The sequence below is a fragment of the Boleophthalmus pectinirostris genome, unplaced genomic scaffold, assembly GCF_026225935.1.
Source record: "Boleophthalmus pectinirostris isolate CB_2022bp ecotype Guang Dong unplaced genomic scaffold, ASM2622593v1 HiC_scaffold_14, whole genome shotgun sequence".
NCBI lineage: Eukaryota > Metazoa > Chordata > Actinopteri > Gobiiformes > Gobiidae > Boleophthalmus > Boleophthalmus pectinirostris.
In genome coordinates this window covers 1,475,908-1,491,741 of record NW_026571047.1, presented here as the reverse complement: position 1 = coordinate 1,491,741, position 15,834 = coordinate 1,475,908, and the positions used below count along the sequence as shown (strand labels likewise).

At 39.9% G+C, this 15,834-nt stretch overlaps 1 protein-coding gene and 1 long non-coding RNA gene across 2 annotated transcripts in view; one reads left to right on the top strand and one right to left on the bottom strand.

The window, feature by feature from the left end:
* The window catches only part of LOC110154052 (caskin-2-like), a 154,525-nt gene that overhangs the window by 102,619 nt on the left and 36,072 nt on the right, over positions 1–15,834 (bottom strand). The window lies entirely within an intron of this gene.
* LOC129407845 (uncharacterized) lies at positions 13,847–14,429 on the top strand. The gene is made up of 3 exons (XR_008631739.1): positions 13,847–14,090; positions 14,160–14,215; positions 14,250–14,429. It is a non-coding gene; the product is annotated as an uncharacterized LOC129407845 (long non-coding RNA).

Sequence of the window (15,834 nt, the reverse complement as noted above, 5' to 3'; positions counted from 1 at the left end):
TGCACATTAGCCTGTTAGTTGTTTGCTTTACCATCACAGAAAACAGCACTTTGTTCTCTGAGTTGTGAAAAATGCTAATCAACTGTGATGAATAATGAGGACACTCAGAATGCAGAAGGTAAAGTGAGGAATAACTTTGGACCACTGCAAACTTTCAAATGAACTACAGTCGTCCCTCACTATATCCAGGTTCACCTTTCACCGTCTCGCTGTTTCGCTGATTTTTTTTTGTACAATTCTGCATGCTTTTTTTTTTTTAATAGCGTATGAATGCGTATTGCATATTATGGGTGGGTAGTAATTACACACGGGTGGGTCAGAACAAAACCAGGTATAAATCGGGACTAATCTTGGACTTAAGAGACAGAACCCCGAGCAGGGTGTGGGCAAAGTGTGATCGGGCGATTGCCGCGCTTACATCTGTGAGGTGCGTGACGTTAACAGTCTGTTGTTCTCTCTTCTATTATTATTACTAGAACTTGACTTTACACATGAAATGTCGGTTCCTAGTCTCTGATTATATAAAACACTTCTGTGACTAAGGCTGCGTTCAGACTGCAGCCTGAAGTGACCCAAATCCAAATTTTTTGGCCTCTATGTGCTCCTGTATCTGATCTTTTAATGACAGTCTGAACCACACAGATCCGATTTTTTCAAATGTGACCCAGGACACTTGGATATGTGCTCCTGAAACCAATACATATCTGATCTTTTGACATGTGACTTCAGTCTGAACGGCTAAAGTGCATTCATCTACCTGCACATCATCAACAAGCCACAAACGTCACTATTCTGCGCTGAAGTAGGTGAAAATTGTTAATGAACTCCATGTCACTGAAGTGAAGCACATCACCACTCACCACTCTTGGCTCCGTCTCCACATCCACACGTTCCTTTTAACGGACTGAACCATAAAACACCATGGCCAAAAACCTCGTCCTTCTCCTTCTCAATCTCCTCCTTAAAACAAGTAAGTTGTTCATGTTCTGGCTCCGGTACGAGAGGAACTTTAAAATCTCCAGGTGCTCAACGCTGCGTCCATGTTTGGACAACTTGTGTAAACACAGAGCACGCTCACTGCGGTTGACGTCGTCGTGTCTCCAGTGCACATATGGGACACTTTCGGGCCGCTTAATGTTCACACTGGAGTCACATACAAGTCGCATTTAATTGGAAATGTGAACGACCTCGCAAAAACATCGGATTTCACAAAAAAATCAGAATTGAGCGTTAAGCCCTGCAGTCTGAACGTAGCTTTATATATGTTTTTTTTTCTTCATTATGCATTCTTTTGGCTGGTGCAACTTATACTCCGGACGGATTTACAGTACGAAAAACATGTATGTTTTTGAGGAAGAAGCAACATTTGAACATGTCATAAAGCTCTCAAGAGTCAATTTTGTGTGTATGTAGGATTTTTAAAAACAGTAAAAGTCAGGTCCAGCATCTGCAGCTGATGTAAAACTAAGTTCTATCCCACCAAAACAAACCAGAATTCTAAAAACACACTGACCTGTCACATGCTCTTAAACCCGCTGCAGGGCTCTTGTGTGTGATCTGGATCTAAACGGGTTCCTAAGGTCCTGGGAGGTCAGCGGTGCTCAGGTATTTTACATAAGACTGTTTTATGCAGATCCGGATTAGCCCAACCCACTAAGCCTCTGTCAAAAGTTTCTCGTTTATAATCCCTCTCATTTCTTCATCGGCTACAGTACAGGAAATAGTTGAACAGAGAAAAGAGCTGATATAGAAAGTGTGTGGAACGCAATTACAAAACCAGTTCTCTATATTTGGATTGTGTATTAGAAGAAAAGCTGCTGTATTTGGTAACCTGTAATTAGTATCCTATTAAACGTGCTGATTTTTCCCCTTTTAAGCAAAAATAATCATGCACCAGTTTGTGTTTCATGATATTAACATCAAACTTGATACTACGGAATAGACTCGAGATTTGATACTCAATACCACAATAATTATAAACACTCTGAATGTGATTGTGGTCCATGGGCTTATACTAGTCTATTTGCTCTTATACTTCATTCATTCATTTCTGTTACGTCCCCTTTGCTAGGGGAGAAAGAGAAGTAACAATAAACCCAGGATGTTAAAGGTTTAACAAAAAAATGTGCATTTATTATTTACAGTGTAGGAGAGGAACAAAAAAAAACAGGCAATTGAGGAGAAAATAAACAGGAATTAAACAAAATAATCTAATAAACTAAAGAGCCCTAACTAAAGTACAATGTAACAAACTAACTCAAGTTGTGCTGCAAACAAAGAACCAAACGAGGCAACAGCCGGCAATATAACAAAATGAGACAACCCAAAACATCAAACAAAAGGGCGCAGTGATCCAGCTGCCTCAAGCAGGCGGAAGATGGTCCTTTTTAAATCCCCGCTATCACAGGTGGCATCCGCGGATTGGTGGGAGCAGAGGGGTTAACGATGCCAGCCTCCGTCCCACGTCGGGTGCTTCCACACATCCGGGTCCAGGGCTCGCGGACCGAGCGCATCACACACACAAAAGCAACTACAGAAGAACGGGAGAACTCTAAACAAATATCAAAGGGCCAGGGACCGTAACACCTGTCAATGGAACTTTTTTTTTAGTATCGATACCTGGTCAAGCTGAGTATCTGGTATCAACACAAAATTTGATCAAATGTTGACAACCTCACTTGCTCCAATAAAGATATATCATATAAGGAACTTAAGGTCAAAATAAGTTCATTGTTTGCATTTAATCATAAAGCATTTTGTTGATGATAATCAGGAGGTCCACATTGGCATGCTATTTGTTTCTAGGTTTAGAGTGATGGCAAAATTCAAAAGGCAAAAATATTTTGTTTTATTTAACTCCTAATTAATTATTCTGATTTCAAATATTCTCCTTCAAGTTTACATGAAAATAATAATTCCAAATGAGGTTTACATGAAAATGTTAAATCGCCTTTATTTCATTCTGCTCAGCGTCTGGGGGTGGGGAAGGTTCTGATTGGACAGAGACACAAACATATTGACATCGACCAGAAGAAAACACACACTTCAGCTGCTCCTGTCTTTTCTGTCATCTCCGTTTGTCGTTAGGCCACGGACACAAACATGGAAACATCAGGCGACACAAGGGGGCGCCAATGGCAAAAACTGTTGTTGTGTCCTTAGTCAAGACACTTCACCCACATTGCCTAGTATAAAAGTGTGTGCGTGATGGTGGTGGTCAGAGGGGCCGATGACACAGATTGGCAGCCTTGCTTAAGTCAGTCTGCCCCAGGGCAGCTGTGGCTACAGTAGTAATTTACCATCACTGAGTGTTGAGTGAATGAATAATGAACTGTTTTGGGGATCTTGGAAGGTGCTGTATAAATGCAGTTATTAATTAATGAATCAATTAATGATACAAACTTTTTTTGCAGTTGTTCCAAAGATCCACTCTTTTCTTTAAAAAATAGTTTCAGCTAGAGACCAACTTTTTCTCCAGGCCGCCATCTTGCAGTGCATCATCACGTCAGAAAGGCGACCCAGCGAGCGTGCACTGGACAACCAGAATTATTTTTAAGAAGAATAAACATTTACACGACGAGGAATATATTAATTCAGCTTTAAAATCACAAAAAAACACACTTACTTTGGAATCAAGTTTAATTCTGAATAATAATTTTCATCAGGATTTTAGTGTTTGCATGGACTTTTTATAGTGGAATTAATTTTAATTCAGAATTAAATTATTTGCATTCAGATTTAAAGATCTCATGTAAACGTGGCAAGTGAGGAAGAACTCTGGACCACTGCAAACCCTTTAAAATGAACTAGTTCTGATTTTGCGTAGTTTTAATAAAGTAAAATAACAAGATGTGCATTCTTTTCAGTACACTGAGTTCAAACTAAACAGAATGTTGAATAAAGGTTTTCTACGTAAGTTTTCTGATGAATGGCCTGTCACTTGTTTGTTTCCATGGAGATTTATAACATTGTTTGGATAATTTCTCAGCGTGGCATCTCAATACATTTAATGCCAGTGTGGACAAAACAATACTCTCTCCACGGACACAAACAGATTGAGAAAAGTTACATAGCGCACCTTTAAATTCTTGTTTTCCACTTTGTGTTTGTGAGCACCTGACCTGCAGAGAGGAGATAGCCGTTATCTAAGCACACAGATTAAGAGGTTTTATAATGTTTGTTTATGGCTGAGTCTTCAAGGAAACTGTCTGGAATTTACAACCAGAAAACAACCTGACATAACAAGCAAAAGTCCTCCCCCAGGGCAGGTACACACTTCAGTACACGCACCGAGAGGGCACAGCAGCCAAGAAAGTACCACACTTCACAATTATATAACTTCAAGAGAGGTACAAAGTAGTGGTCCAGGAAATAACTCAACATCACCTCGACATCACATCATGAAGCTGAAGTCTCTGTACCTGACTAAAAAACACGACTAGTTCATTTCAAACAGTTAGTCCAAAGTTCTTCCTCACTTATCTTCTGCATTCTGAGCATTATTCAGTACAATGAGCTTATGCTTTTTATGACTCTCAGAGACCAGAATGGAGCAACAACTAGAATGCCAACACACAATTCCTGATTCTTAGACAATAAAGTACAATGGTAACACTTTATAATAACTACACCTTACTTAGCCTTAATAAAGAATGAACAAAGACTTAATTAATAATGAACAAAGATTTAATTAATAATGATTCATGCTTCTTTGTTCATTATTAATTAAGTCTTTGTTCATGCTTTATTAAGGCTAAATAAGGTGTAGTTATTATAAAGTGTTACCAGTATAATATATAATGAAATGTATAATTATGTTTCGTAGGACTTATTTTAACCTCAAGAGCTGCTTATACAATGTGTGATGGGGTAAGTAAGTCAGTTTTATTTATACAGCGCTTTTCACAGACATATGTAACAAAAACACTTTACAGATCATTCTTCATTCACTTCATACACAGTGGTGGTAAACTACTATTGTAGCCACAGCTGCCCTGGGACAGACTGATGGAAACGAGGCTTCCAATCCAGACCATCAGTCCCTCCAACCACCACCAACACTCACGCACACTCCACTTTCATACTAGGCAATGTGGGTGAAGTGCATTGCCTAAGGACACAGCAACAGTTTTTGTGACCCCACACATTTAAGACACATTTTGCTCAAAGGGAATCGGGTACAGAGCCTTTACTCACAGTTATTTGAAGAACTAAACATGAAATAAATCATAGAATCTGATGTTTTCAAAGAACAGACACAAACATGAGACAAACTAAATCAGATGTGAAGGAGCTGCAAGAAACACAAATGTACAAATCATTTCATATTTTCACATGAAACTTTTGTCACTTTAGACTCGCTCATAGTGGGAAGAGGAAGCACAACTTTTACTCAAATAAGAGTACTTTTACACTGTACAATATACAGTATTACTCAAGTAAAAATATTGTTACACTGCAATATACAATTTACAATGTACAAAATATGGAGTTATATGATGATGATATGTAACTGAGATTCAGGAGCTGGATCACGCCTCAGCCTCCTCTCCAGCCAACCACAGCCTACCTCAACCACGCCTTCAATTACCCACAAGCCCTTTTTCTATGGCCTATTTCAACTATACAGGTCTGCGTCAGCTCTCTCAACACCCGTGTATATCATCATCTTCAAAGAGGGGGGGTTCTGGTTCTGATTCGATGGGTCACCATTTTGGATTGAAGATTATACCCCCACCCTGAGTCTCCCTCCAGTCCTCACATCTATCTACGTCAATAAACATCTTTATCGTCTTCCATTGTTGTGTCGTGGTCCTCGCTAGTGAAATGACTTGATTTTATCACCTTATTATTATAGATTAGAAAAAATTGAGAAAATATGGAGTCCGAAAACTACAATTTTAGGAAAAAGTTGCACAAGATTGACAATGACTTCCAGATAAATATCGGTATCTGCAAATATCGGTTATAAGCTACAACAGCAGGACAAATATCAGCGCTCAAAATATCCATATCAGCTCAATGCTACTAAATTTAAGTACAAATCTCAGTGCTCCTCTTTGGGGTGTAGAACTGGCCAAACGTGTGGCGGTGTTAAACGTGCGCAGTGCTCTCTCCTGGCACGGGAAGTGTGTCAGTGGCGCTGGACAGAGCTGGCGGTGAGCCGATGCTGTGCCGCGCTCGTGTGTGTACTCGCACCAAAACAACGAGAGCTAAAAACACACCTGCAGGCGTCAGGTTACATCACCACTCTGAACCCCGGCGCCCCAAACAAAAGCTTCACATGCCGTTCAAATCCCACAGACAGACACGCCTCCGGTCCACACGGGGACAGATACGAGGACCACTGACACACGGGGACAGATACAAGCACCACTGACACACGGGGACAGCTACGAGGACCACTGACACACGGGGACAGATACAAGCACCACTGACACACGGGGACAGATACAAAGCACCACTGACACACGGGGACAGATACAAGGACCACTGACACACGGGGACAGATACAAGCACCACTGACACACGGGGACAGATACAAGGACCACTGACACACGGGGACAGATACGAGGACCACTGACACACGGGGACAGCTACGAGGACCACTGACACACGAGGACAGATACGAGGACCACTGACACACGAGGACAGATACGAGCACCACTGACACACGGGGACAGATACAAGCACCACTGACACACGGGGACAGATACGAGGACCACTGACACACGGGGACAGATACGAGGACCACTGACACACGGGGACAGATACAAGCACCACTGACACACGGGGACAGATACGAGGACCACTGACACACGGGGACAGATACAAGCACCACTGACACACGGGGACAGCAACGAGGACGACTGGCGCACAGATAGATACGAAGACAACTGACACACGGGGACAGCTACAAAGACGAGTGACACGGAGACAGCTATGAGGACAACTGACACGGGGACAGCTACGAGGAGGAGTGACACAGGGACAGCTACAAGAACGACTGACACAGGGACAACTACGAGGACGACTGACACGAGGACAGCTACGAGGAGGACAACAGCTGTCTGTCAAAAATACTGCAATATGGATGCTCAAAAAAAGTTTAAGTTTAATGTTTCTCAAAATGAAAAACTCAACAAAGACAAAACCGAGATCAATTGATCAAGACTAATGTTGAAAATCACAAACAAAATCTGAAAAATAAAGAAATAAATCTTCACATTTCTGCTGCTAGAAGGTGCTTTCAAACTGTGTAACTTTCTGGAAGTAGTACTTGTCCTGCGTGGAATAAAAATCCAAGGAGGTAGCTGATTTTTATACCATACTATGTTTTTTGCTCAGTTTGTGTCAAATACAAACATGTAATGGTTGTGTACATGTAAAAAAGAGGAAAAAGCAACGTAAAGGACTGAGAAACACACAGATTTTTACAGAATTAATAATCGAAGCACCAGACTATGACTTATCTCAGGTAAAATAAGTGATATATGTATATACGTCCTCTGCATTTGAGACACATGTGATACAAGTGAGCGGCTGTGGTGGATCATCTCAAGTCTGGATGGAGGTTTTTCACTTTCTGTGGTCCGGTTATAGTCCATTCTGGATTCTAACAGGATGTAAAAGTGACTGTCTGGGCAGGAGATTACAGACGGTGGAAGATTATAAACCAAAGGAAACAAGCAGGTGGAGGCTCTCCTACAGGCCAAAAAAAAATCAGGTTTGTGGAGACGCAAGACCGCTCACAATAAGAACCACAGACTGTATAAAAAAGTGGACTAAGTGAATGTGATACTTTAGTATTCAGCTCCACTCAAATGAAGCTCACGAGGCTAGAGGTTACAGGGGAGAATATGGGGCCAGGCTCTATATGAGGAATAGGATTTTTTTTTTTTACATAATAGCAAAAAAAACAAAAAAACACCAGGATCATACAAACATTTTAAGACCAAAATGACAAAATGACACAGCAGCAGTTACAGAGAGAGGAGACACAATATTCCAGTGTAAGTCAATGGGAGCCAGTGTCAGAAGGAGCCAGAATATCTTATATATATATAAAGTCTATGGCAGGGGTCTCCAACCTTTTTCTTCTGTTGAGCTGCCTTTACAAAATGAAAATACCACAGAGCTAGAAACTGAGTAAATAAAAGAGCCACGTCTTTAAATGAGGAACAGTTTGATGCTTATAAAACATAAAACGATTTATTACTGCACAAAGTTACAGTCGTAATAGCCTTTTAATTAACCAACATTTTGTTATTCAGCACAATACATATAATTCAGAAATCCCTTGGTGAGCTGCTTAGAAGGGGCTGGAGAGCTGCTGGTAGCTCCCAAACGACAGGTTGGAGACTCCTGGTCTATAGTAAGGATGCATGGTTTTTCCAAAATTTTCAGTGCAATAAATACATCCATAAAAAAACAAAAACAAATCTACTGTCTTCCCCATTGGAAACTGCAATGCTGATTCCCAAATAATAAAAAGAAGATTTTTTTTTCTCTATTTAAAAGCCGTTGAGTGTATACAGTTAATGATCTTATTGACATATTTGGCCTAGAAACAGAGGAGCGTGTCCTGGTGTTTGCCCTAGTCCCAATTATCAGATGAGCGTTAACAAACTAGCCCCAGGGTCATTATGCTCCGTCAATAGTGTGTGTGTGTGAGTATGCATGTGTGTATGTGTGTGTGTGTGTGTGTGTGTGTGTGTGTGTGTGTGTGTGCGCGCGCTGAGACTCACAGGCGTTTGTGAATGAGCCTGGTCAGCAAACAACAATGCAAGACACACACTATTGAGGCCACGGTACCTGGAGAATGGGCGATCTCATCTGGCCTCAGGAACTAAACATGTTCAGGACTTGGATAAGGGATTTCCACAGATATTTACTATAACTTATCATAAATGTGCTGTTTGTTGTGGATATTCAAAGCTAAATATCAGTATTGGCAATTCTCTGTCATCAGCCACTACAGAAAGACAAAAATCCCGCTCTGATCTTGAAAAAGTCTGTCTAGCTCTCTCCTCTCCGGCCTCGACTCCAAATCCACTGGGCTCCTCACTGGTTTAACATCAACACATGACCCTGTTTTACTTCCCTTTCCCTTCACTGGCTCCTCTGTGTTTAAGAACTGATTTGAAGACTTTTCTGATCACTTTTGAAGCTCGTTTAGGTCTTGCATCAAGTTACATTTCAGAAGTTTTAACCCTGTACGATCCCACAGCCGCAGATCCTCAGGCAGGTCCCTGTGACTGTTCCAAAGTCCAGGCTCCGGACGAAGGTGCTGGAGCCTTTTCAGTCCAGGCTCCTCGGCTTTGGAACGACCTGACTGAGGAGATAAGACTCACACCATCACTATCTTCTTTTAAATCACTTCTTAAGACTCGTTTTTATCGGCTGGCCTTCCTTTAACTGGTTTTGGCTTGATTTTAATCCATATTTCTTTTTATTCTATTTCTTTTAATTTATTTATTATAATGTATTGGACTGTTTGCATCATTGTCTGTTTTGGTGCTTTCTGTTTGCATTTTTTTAAATACTTTTTGTATTGTTCTTTGTGGATTGTACAGCCCTTTGTAAACTTTGTTTTTAAATGTGCTTTACGAATAAAGATTTATTATCAATCTATTAATGCACGGAACATCTGTCTGTGTTTCCTCCTGTTGGTTTGTTTGTTGGTTGGTTTGTTTATTTGTTCCACGCACAACTCACAACTCTCAAACCGCTCATCCGACTGATCTCAAATTTGGACTGGTGTGTCTGAAATGGGACGGGTTTTTCATGTTGTTGTTAAAGATCTGGCCAAAGATCAGGTTATTATTGATATCAGATAACGGCTTAAAAAAAATCCACATTTGACTATCTCTGTTTCGTATGGCTCAAAAATATCTTTAAAAAAACGTGCATATTTCCTGTGAGCGGGTTCGCCTTTCCATAGATACTGTGAAACATTTCATTCCTCCACCGGAACATGGAACTGTGGCTGTCAACACTTTATGAATGATGTCTATAACGAGAAGATGAGAAGAACCCAAAACAATAAAATGTTCTGAATGTGTTTGTGAGAACCTCTATGTTAGGAGAAAAGTGCTAAAGGAGAGCTAGTGTGAAAAAAAAAAAAAGTTATAGTAGTTTCTTCTCATGGACCGTCAGAAGTTGTATTTGGAGCGATTCGTGCCTGTTTGAGTCATCATTAATCAGTTATTTTCAAGATGCCATTTTGCTGATCAATTCCAGTTTTTCACCACCAACTGCTCTGTGCTTACTTCATTCTCCAATAGTATTTAATTTAATCAATGGCACACGTAGTTGTGTTATCATTTTGGTACAAATAAAAAAAACAATACAAAAAACAAAACAAAAAAAAACAACAACAACAACTGGTAGATAGAGAGATGTACATCCAACAAAAATTGTGACTGCGTGCTGGGTCCAAAGACAAAAACTGTGCAGGACTCAAGACCCGGGGCTCTTATACATACATAACAGGTGTAAAACTTTCATGTCACATCACATTGTGGTGTCACTGAACTGAAAAATTGGGAGCTTCAAAGAACTGCAGTGATCTCCTTCTTCTTTTGCACAAATGAAAAAGAAATCCACTCCTTGCTATGTCAACTATTGCCAACTCTTTGTTATTGTGATGTTTGCGGCGACATCAGCTCCCAATGGGCACCACAGTTTTCTAACGCTCTTGTTTCTTTTGTTAAGCTGCACATCAGGTTTGTGAAGTTGTAGTGTGTTGTGCTTTTGTATATTTATGGAGACTTGTCGTGTGGGAGCATGAGTGACGTAGGCTTGTGGGCGGAGCTTTGGACAGAATCACTGAGCAAACTGTAAGGAGGCTTTGAATAGAGATCGCTAAAATATTCAAACATGCACAGATGACATCTTAAACCTCTTCAGGCATATTGTAGATTTTTCATAATAGCCCGTCTTTAAAGAAAGCAGAGGAAGTTGGGGCCATTCAAAGTGAGACTGCTCTGTAAACAGACATTGTTTAGCCCAAAGCCTGCGTGTGTAGTGGCCATTACTGCGCTCTGCTTTGTATACATGTCCTATAATTGTCCAAATGATACGGTGGTGCAGCTGTCCCATCAAAGTCCACCCCGTCAGCTCCACTGCACACACCGAAACTAAACTCTGTTCCCAGGCAGGTGAAGCCCTCCTGATCCCCTCGCACAAACACACACAAACGTCACACACACACACACACAGCCAAATGTCATCCACACATGCACACACACACATGCGCACATAGATAAAATAAAACAAATCAAAGTGGGAGTTGTTAAATGTGCACCAGTCTATTACTGCACTTATTTAAAAAATGTTAGACACACACACACACACACACATACACACACACCCATGCACACACCCCCACACACTTCATCCACACACACACATAGATAAAATAAAACAAATCAAAGTGGGAGTTGTTAAATGTGCACCAGTCTATTACTGCACTTATATAAAAAATGTTAGACACACACACACACACACACATACACACACACCCATGCACACACCCACACACACACACTTCATCCACACACACACACACACACACACACACATAGATAAAATAAAACAAATCAAAGTGGGAGTTGTAAAATGTGCACCAGTTTATTACTGCACTTATTTAAAAAAATGTCAGCCATAAGGTTTGATGAGGTTTGACTAAGACTCGTCCTGTCTGTGCTTCAGGGGACAGAGGAAATGAGCTAAATGATGTGAGGTTACAGAGAGGTCACCGTTCTGTCAAGGCTCAAGCAGATGAACAGAACACTGCATCACACTGAAAACAGAGGAGATGTTTCACCTACACATGAAATGATTTCTGATTTTGTTGTACCATGGTAAACTCAAAGCTAGAGTCATACCAACATACCAGTCAGTTTTCTAGATGAAAACATCATTGATAAAGGCTTATTATACTTCATGTATTTTTATTTTATTTTACCGCACGTCTTTAGTTTTTATGTATCATTGTTTTGTGCTAGCCTGATTCATCAGCTGGTTTCACTTCGTACAAACTGACTGACCTCGCAGTGTTCAGGATTCGTTCACTCTATGGTAGGCGGGTATTTTTATCATTTAACCAATCGCTGCTATTTGGTCGTGATGTATGTAATGTGACGCTAACGGGGATAACTGGTATATTAAGCTTTTCCCAAATCCTGTAGCAAGAAGTACAATAGAATAATAACGTCTTTCCCCTTGATAAAATTCACTAAACATTCTCTTTTGTTCCATCTTTAAATCCTCGATCTCGGGAATAGTTGCAAACACTGAATGTCTGGCTCTTGGTACCAAAACTCGCACTTGCATGGTTTTTACGAATTGTCTCGTGTATTCTGTTTCCTGACCTAGTCGCTGGAGAGAAAATAAATTGAGTAGAGGCACTAGGTGGCGCCAGCCTGACTAGATTTGCACTACACTGCAGAAGCAACTTCAACATTTGCCAATTCTGGCAAATGTTAAAGTTCCTCTCGTACCGGAGCCAGAAAAATGAACAACTTACTTGTTTTAAGGAGGAGACTGAGAAGGAGAAGGACAAGGTTTTTGGCTGTGATGTTTTGTGGGGCAGCGGCAGCAATGTCCGTTGAAAGGAACGTGTGGATGTGGAGACGGAGCCAAGAGTGGTGAGTGGTGATGTGCTTCACTTCAGTGACACAGAGTTCATTAACAGTTTTCACCTGCTTCAGCGCAGAATAGTGACGTTTGTGGCTTGTTGATAACGTGTAGGTGGGTGAATGCATTTTGACAGTTCAGACTGAAGTCACATGTCAAAAGATCAGATATGTATCAGTTTTAGGAGCACATATCCAAGTGTCCTGGGTCACATTTGAAAAAATGTGATCTGTGTCATTCAGACTGTCATTAAAAGATCAGATACAGGAAGACAGAGGCCAAAAAATCGGATTTGGGTCACTTCAGGCTGCAGTCTAACGCAGCCTAAGTGTCTTGCCCAAGGACACAACGACAGCATTCATCTGTGGGAGCTAGAATCACACCAGCCAACCTGTGGGTCAGTGGATCTGACCACTCAACCTGTGATGTTTATGTCAAAATCTGGATTCGAACCACCAACCTTCAGATCAGTGGGCGAATGCTCTACCAACTGAGCTACTGCCACCCAAGACAAGACAACTCCAGTCTGTTTCTGCGGATGTAATATTATTATAACATGACTAAAGCTCACCAGAGTCCATGTTTCATACCACAGGAGCTGTAATAGTTGTCTTGGTTATGTTCATAAAATCACTAGTGAAAACTCACATCACCCGAACCTACATCCAACATCACATGTAATATGAGCTCGAGATGTGCCAGGGAGCTTTCAAACAGCTGTATGCTTTAACCCGAACTCATTAGAAGGGAAACGTGTCGGTGTATCCCAGAGTTGAAAGACAGAGATCAGAGTGTGTGATGAAACATTGAGAGGGGCTCGTCTTTAAAGAGCTCTGACTGTTCTGCTTTAGTGTGAGACTGTGCTGTTAACTCCTCTTCACATGTGTCACACGCCGACTTCAAACACACAAGTGAAGGATGTGCACAGGAACAATGTGCGAGATCAAACTGCACTGTTAAATCTACTCCAGCACCTGATTACCAGTCAAACATGTGCAGCCCAAAGAGAGGAAAGCAAACACTAAAGCACACAGGTGTACTCTGTTACATACATACATTTACTCTAAGCTGAGTAATATATAGTACAGTGTAACAATACTCCTACTCACTGTTGGGGAGTAACAGATTACATGTACCACAGTTACGTAATCAGAGTACAAATTATGAGTAACTGTATTCAGTTACAGTTACTGTTTTAGTGAGTGGTAATTGGATTACAGTTACTTTGTTGAAATAAATGGATTACACAGAGGGATTTTCCTGTTTTCACATTTTGGGCTATTCCCCTTTTTTTTTTTTTCTCGGTAATTCCACTCATTGCCAGACACTAAACCAGGTCTAAACCAGGTCTAAACCAGGTCTAAACCCGGTCTAAACCCGGTCTAAACTCAGGTACAAACCAGGTCGAAACCATGTCTAAACCAGGACTAAACCAGATCTAAAACCAGGTCTAAACCCAGGTCCAAACCAGGTCTAAACCAGGACTAAACCAGATCTAAAACCAGGTCTAAACCCAGGTCCAAACCAGTTTCAAACCTGGTCTAAATCAGGTCTAAAACCAGATCTAAACCAGGTCTAAACCAGGACTAAAACCAAGACTAAACCAGGTCTAAACCAGGATTTAACAGGACTAAACCATGTTGCACGGACCATGACTCCTCCTCTTCTATCAATAATATTTTAAGTAAAGTAAATTATCTTTTAACAGACAAAATATCTTATGTGAAGATTTCCTCGTTTTTGCTTCTCTACAACAAACCAAGTAATCCAAAGTATTCAGATTACGTTACTCACTTTAAGTAATTTAATGGATTATGTTACAAACTACATTTTGGGGTATGTAATCTGTAATCTGTAGGGGAATACATTTTAAAAGTCACCTTCCCAACACTGCTCCTACTTGAGTAAAAGTTGAGCTTCCTCTTGCCCCTGTGAGTCTGTGAGTCTAAACCAGAGGTGAAACTCAAATTCACAGAGGCTAAAATTAAAAACTGGGACTAAGTGATGGACCAAAATAAATATTTATTTAAAAATTACAGCATTACTGCATGTTTTCTCTATGTAATGTTAAACCTTTTCTTATTAAAGTAAATGTTTAATAATAGTTTTGATTAAACATTGAATCCAGATCATGCAGAACATAAAATAATACAAGTTTAAATAAATAATAAGTCTCTACAGTCTATCTGTAGCCAGAGGGCAGCGCTAATACAGATTTGATATGATCTTGTGGGCCAAATATAATTTTATCGAGGGCCAAATTTGGGTCTGAGTCTAACATGTCTGATCTAAAGTGACAAAATCTTTATATGGCAATATGAAATGATCTGAACATTTGTGTTTCTTCAGATCTGATTTAGTTTGTCTCATGTTTGTGTCTGTCCTTTGAAAACACCAGATTTTGTGCATTATTTAATGTTTTGTCTTTCACATTACATTAACTTCACTTTATAAATCTGTTACAGCACAGAGAGGTGGGTAGAGCAGCCAATAGCTGTCCTTAAGTAAAAGTATTTTTACTTAAAAGTAAAAGAACAAAGTAGTGGTCCAAGAAAATGATGAGAGTAAAGAAATATTTGGGGAAACTACTATACAAGTATGAATAATTGTAGGAGTACCTGTCTGGACAACATCTAGGTACTCACTGAGGTTAATGTAATTTAAAGGACAAAACATTAAATAATACACAAAAGTTTATCTTTTCAAAGGGCAGACACAAAAATGAGACACTAAATCTGAAGGAACACAAATGTTTCAAATCATTTCAGATTGTCACATAAAGTGTTTTTGTCACTTGTCACTTGTCACTGTACTATATATTACTCAAGTAAGAGTATCAAAAGTTGTACTCAAAAACTTTTGGTCTGAGATTTTTCATTTATACTGTACCATATACAAGAAAATGATACTGCCTGATAATTCTGTGCAATTAATTGAATTTTGATCACGATTTTGATTTGTGTGTTAAACAATCTCCAAACTCATATAATCGAGTTGAAAAATCTTAACAAAGTTTATTATTTCTAATATAAATAAGCATATTTATTTATTAAATGTAAAGATTGCAGAACAGCTGGATATACATCTTATTTTGGATACATTTACATTTTTTCTGCCTTATTTCATGTTCAAAGTTTATGTTTTATACATCGCAAAACTGCTCTAAGGTTCAGATTTGTAGCCTATATTTAT